The following is a 6,205-nucleotide window of genomic DNA, read 5'->3' on the forward strand; positions in this document are numbered from 1 at the left end:
TCAGGAACATCCTAACACTTCTGTCATCTTACTTTCATCTTGCCACCTCCCACTTGAACCTGCCCAGCCGCATTCAAACACACTGACAGTACAATCCTAAGGGCCGTTTACACCACTGGAATGAGTGTTCCAACAGCATAGTTTTATGGCTGCTGCAACCATGACAGTGCCAAAGCCTCAAGTCATGAGTGGCTGGGTTTGTGTAAAAACAAGGACTTGACACCCACTGCCACTAGTAAGTTTGTGTAAGGGTTAGGAGGATTGAAGGGAGGGTGGAATGGGGTGGGGTGGGCAGAACAGGAAGGTGACAGGGTGAGGAAGAGGACAGATTGGGTCCAGAGAGGGGGTAGGTTTGGCACCCACAAAAACCAAACCCACTTCCCCAACTATGGAGCTAACGCAGGTTCAAGTTGACCCATGGCAGCTGTTGGGGCATCCCCTGGGGCAAGGGAACAAGTATTCCCTTACCCCAAGGAGGCCCCAACAAGCCAAAATGCCCCTGCAGCATACAGTAGAAGTCGTGTTGGCAAACTGTGTTGTCACTAGGGAGTTATGGAGTAGACCAAAGAGTCCTAGAGGCAACTGGAAGCCCTTCCCAGAGGTAAATAAAACTGTAGGGGCCTTCCCCTGGAGGGGCCTGGAACAGGCTTGTTCCTCCCCAGGGAAGCCTCAGATTGGCTGGAGGGAGAGGGGTCTCCAGCACCCTTGTCCTCTTCCCTAGCAGAGCTGCCAAATCTGGCCTAAGAGCAGGAGCTGTTGACCTCACAGCTCCCTGCTTCACTCTGACTGCCTCTCATCCCTGGCCTCCCTGTTTTATGGAGCAAGCCTGCCCCCTTTGGCCCCGCCCCTTCCTCCAGGTGGGGCAGAAAAGGCCTTTCCTGTTCCTGGCTTGTTTCCTTCTGTGTTCCTTGTTTGCCCTGCCAGCCCTTTCTGGCTGGCTGAGGTGAGCCACCCTGCTTTGCCCCCTTCGAGGGCAGTGAAGCCTCCCCACCCTGGGCATGGGGTGCCTGCTCCTGGGTAAGTCGGGGGTAAGGGCATCTGGAAGGGGCCCTGACAAAAACTTTTATTAATCACCTCTGGTTGGCCTTCAGGCTCCTGTTCTAGCCCTTCCCCACCATTAAATGCAGCACATGCTGCATTGAGTACAATGGTGGGTGATAGGATTGGGCGGTAAGGGTTGTAAATTTTCAGTTCTCCAGTTTTCAGGAAAATTTTATTACAATTCAAGAAAAAAGAAGAAGCAAACACTCCAACATTTATCATCTTTCAATGCCTTTTGTAAACAGTGTTCTCTTAAATAGAATTATCTTAGCAGCAACAATAGACCATAGGATCCAAACATCCCAGTTCAGGGCATATTCCCCTGTGCCAATGCAGTGGCACCATTGCAGATTGAAGGGTGTCTTGCAGGGGAATTTTGCATGTTGGAGGTCTACTCCAGGCAGGGAATAGCCCTGGAGCCATGGAAGAGGTTCCCCTTTCCAAGGAACAGTAACATTCCTGGAGCCCCTGAGCCAGCAAAGAGGCTGAAGAGGGGGGCGGAAAACCCTGTGTAACCAGAACACAGTAAGGTGCAGCAAGGTGGAGTGCTCTCTCTCTGTCTCTCTCTCTTACACACACACACACACACACACACACACACACAGGGGCAGGTGTGGTAGCAACAGAGGGGATTGCTTTAAAAACCCAGGGATTGTTTGCCAAATTTCCCCCCCCCCCAGTTATTGCACAAGCAAGCCTACCCACCAAGCAAAGCATGAGATATAGCTTACAATCCTCTCCACACTTTCCTGGGAGTAAGCCCCATTGACTACAATGGGGCTTACTTCTGAGTAGAAACTCATAGGGCTGGACTCTAAAAAGCTCAGCATCCCACCTGTGAAAAAAGCGGGCAGCTGGCAATGTTGAGGGCTCAGGAGAGGGAGGCCGGGGGAAGAGAGAGGATTGCTTTAAAAAACCCAGGGAGTGCTTGCCAAATCCCCCCCCCCCAAATGATGCAGGCTCTCCTGCTCCAGCAAGCCTTCCCAAGCAAACCTTGGGAAGCCTTGGAAAAACAGGTGAGGGTGAGCAGTGAGCCAGACTATAAGTCCCAGAATGCTCGGGGGCAGAGAGCTTCTAAGATGGTGGCCAGGGAGGGCTGCAGTAGCGGCAGCAGCAAAGAGGAGGAGAACCTGCAGCACTGTTGGGAGGCAGCAGTGCTGTTGGGAGGACACAGAGGATGAGGCTTTCCAAGCAAGCTCAGCATTCCAATTGTGAAAGAAGCAGGGCAGCCGGCAACAGGAGGGCTGAGTACAGAGTGGAAGGGACAGGAGGGGATTGAGAACAGCTGCCTTAGTTTCCTTCCATCCAGAAGTGTCAGGCTGCAGCGAATTTGCGTAACTCTATGGCATTTAGCACAATGCGGTTTTTTGTTCATCATGCGGAACTAACGCGGATAAATAGGCTCCACCTGTAGATCCGTTACCATTTTTTATTTGGAATGTGCATGCACACACACATGAATATATTAGGTTTATATCTTTGTATAATAGGGATGATGATGAATATATTGGGAAACATTTTTCCATACAAAGTCAGATGAGCTATAACTTAATGAGCACAACAAATTTAGATTCTTCTAGCTTGATTCAAAGCACCTCATGTAATCATAATGTAAATTGTTTCCTCCTTTTGCTGCCAATTTTCAAACTTTTATTTCAAACCTTTTCTGCTGCTGGATCACCATTAGCTTAGTTTGCCAGAAATATGGGACATGTTTGTGAGAACACTGTGTGAACTATAACACTGTTATAGTTTCAATATCCATATTTAGAAAGAGGATACTGGGTGGGTAATGGAAATCTTCTCTTGGAGTCCCCACAATGATATTTCTATTATACTGATATCTGACCCTAAGGATCCCAGAGTAGTACACAAGCTTCTCTTTTATTCCCACAAAGCCTGAGAAATAAATTTGTGTGATGAATTTTGACTGGCCTTTGGTTACTCAGAAGTCTTCATGGCTAAGTTGAGATTTGAATGTGCATTTTCTCAGTACAATTCCAGCATGTGATCCACTAAAACAACATTCCTTTCTGAGTTTGGCAATAAGATTCTAATCTGCAGTTGATTTGTTGCCAAGTGGGATTTCATCTCCTGTAGCCACCTTTCACATGTGCCTTAAGCACAATTCTATCCTTCGCTGGAACAGGCAAGCAAAGAGGCTTGTGCTGTATCCAGCGCAGGATAGGCGCCAGAAGTAGCTCAGCCAGAGTCAAGGGGAAATTTTTCCCCTTACCCCTGGGTAAGGGTCGCTGGCCTCTATGGGTCTCCTCGGACGTGCGCCACCTCCTGTGCCGTGAGGTGAAAATAGTTGAAAATCACTGCTCCTGATAATGAAGACAAACGGAATAGAAAACACACATACAGACATGCACAGTGTCTTCAGAATATGCAAGGAAAAGAAAAAAAAGTTATGGGTTTGGGAGGAAATCTGAGCTTCTGGTCACTGACAATTTCCTTTTACCCACGGCGCTTGTGCTAGTTGCTATTCTTTCAGTACGTTCTTCTTCATACCCAACATGCACTGGAGACTTTTACTTCCTCCCCAGTGCAGAGAAGTTTTTGACTGTGGATCCATCCAACATGTTTACTTTAGCCTGGCAGGTCTTCAAGTGCTTTGGGAAGAACAATTCTCAACCCTGCAATTTTCATAATCGGTCAAGTAGTGAATACGCCAAGGATTAGCAGAAGGCACTTGCAGAGTTTGTAACAACAAACAAGGTGACACACTCTTCTCTTCTATAGTGGGTTATAAAGACACAGTACAAAGCAATTTGAGAGTTTCACTGAAAACAGGCAGAGCTTTAACTAAAGGGAATTTCAGGGTCTGTGTAGTGGGGAAGCTGTAACTATTTTCAGATTTGAGGCCCATTTTATAGCTCCTTTCAAGAATGCTGATGGCTGTAACAGCACTGATGATGGGCACATATGTCACAATGAAGGGGGCCCAGTATGTCTGGGGCCAAGGCTTTCTGATCTGCAGGCTGATTCCATTACTGCTGATAACTTTGCTACTGCAACTGCCTCATAGTGTTAGTATGAATTGTGACCCTCGAAGGGCTTCGCTGTCCTGGCTTGTAGGCCCTGATTCTTTAGATGGTATTGTAATTGGTGAATTTACATCTTTCGTACAATTAGAGATCAGGGAACTTCCCTTTAATGACAGACCAAAAAGGTCAGTCAACTTTATGTAAGTAGTTATTTCAGCCATCCTCTCCTGGATAATATCTGAATAGAGAAACAATATAGTTATTTTTTGAATATTAGTTATTTGATTTTTCTCTGTAAACCGCTTTGTGAACTTTTGTTGAAAAGCGGTATATAAATACTGTTAATAATAATAATAAAGAGTTACAGTATACAGTCATTATACAGTTACTCCTGACATTTTTGTTACATTTCTCTGTTTCTTTTTGTGTGACTAGATTCGTGTTCAAGTCAAGTCCTCCTGTTCCCCAACATGTCTGTCACTTTCAGATTGCAATAAATCTTTCTACATTTGGATTGAGAGTAGAAGAAATCCAGCCGTCCTGAAATTATTCTTATGGAAGGGAAGAGATACATGCATGTCAGTTAATTAACCCTTGTTCCATCTTGCTTCCAAGTTGTTCTGCACCGTCTTTTGTAGCCTAATAATTTGGCTGCAAAGAACCAGGGCAAGGTGCTCAAGCTCTGAAAGAGCAGCAACACTCATGAAGCTGAAAATCCCATATCTCAATCCACTGCCAGATCACTGTGGCATAAGTTAGGAGGATGGTGAGCCTTCTCGGTAGTGGTGCCACAATTAAGGAACCCCGTACTGGGAGAATTAAGATCTACCCCCCCCAAGGCATTTCAGTGAGGGTTCAAAACCTTTTAGTTTTGTCTGACATTTGGGTGATGGCTTGTCTCCCTCCTGTGCTTTCATAGAAGATCCTTGAGTGTTTTTGCCCTTTTCAAATTGGATTTATTTATTTTTTGCTGGTTTTATTTATTGTTTTGATACAGTGTATATTTTATCCTTAAATTGTAAGCTGCATAGGGCATGTGCTCCGGCAGAGGAAAGTTGGGATAAATATCTTTTAAATAAATAATTAAAATAAGAAGAAGCTAGAAGAAACCAAAGGAATTCAATTCCTGCCTCAGCTCAAGTCCTTCCCCAGTTACCTTGGCCAAACACAAAATAAATCTCTATTCATCACTGAACTGTTCATCCTGGGGTTGGGATGTACCATATCACAGCGTGGATTAGGATTCAAAGGAGGGACTATCTAAACATAACGCACAAATTCAGATGCAGTGTCTGTTTATCTAGGTAGCTATGTTTAAAGCCTGTGCTATATGGTAAGCAGACATCAGCTTGCAGCAAATAAAATCAAATTTGGTGAGTTCATCACAGCCCTCAAAGGGAGGATTTTAGAGGATTAAAAAAAACATGTGGAAAACAAAATTATTCAAAATATTAACATGATCCTTTAAAGGTTTGAGGGTTTTGCTCTTACATGGCATGACTCCAACAGTTTCTGTAGGAGAAAGAGTTCATTGCATGTGCCTTAATCAAGTGAAACTCTCTTTGCAGTATGTTCACCAGGAAATTCCATGAAGCTCTTGCTCTTGAGTTTGCCATAAATGAGATCAACAGGAATGCCAACCTCTTATCCAACAAGACGCTGGGACGCATCATCTTTCCAGATTTCTTGAATTCAATGGGGAACGCTTATGGCACTCTGAATCTCCTTTTCACAGGGTGTCGCTATAATTACCATTGTGGCCCGAAACAGAAGCTCATGGCCATCATTGGAGGGCTCATCCCCCAAAATACAATCCACATGCCCAGCATTTTAAATACCTACAAACTTCCACAAGTATGTTCCTTCCTTGAAATGAACATTGCACTTGATTAATGGAAATGAAGGGAGCAGTCCAACTGGAGCATTTATTCGTAGGTCATTCCCCCAAAGCAGCCAAGCTAAAAAATTTGGCTCTGTCCATTTGGCTCAACCCAGGTCCTCTTCAGGTAGCTACCGGGTTTTTTAACCAGCATACATTAGAAAAAGAAACTCTTTTTTCTGTTGTTTTGTTCTGTTTAGAAGGGCTGTTATGAATACAGAAGTGTTGTGTGTATGTGTGTGTGCTTTTGTGTGTTTAGTTAAACATTTCTCTTCATGTAGAAAGAATAAAAATT

This window comes from Tiliqua scincoides, chromosome 5 (assembly GCF_035046505.1).
Source record: "Tiliqua scincoides isolate rTilSci1 chromosome 5, rTilSci1.hap2, whole genome shotgun sequence".
In the NCBI taxonomy this organism is placed as follows: Eukaryota; Metazoa; Chordata; class Lepidosauria; order Squamata; family Scincidae; genus Tiliqua; species Tiliqua scincoides.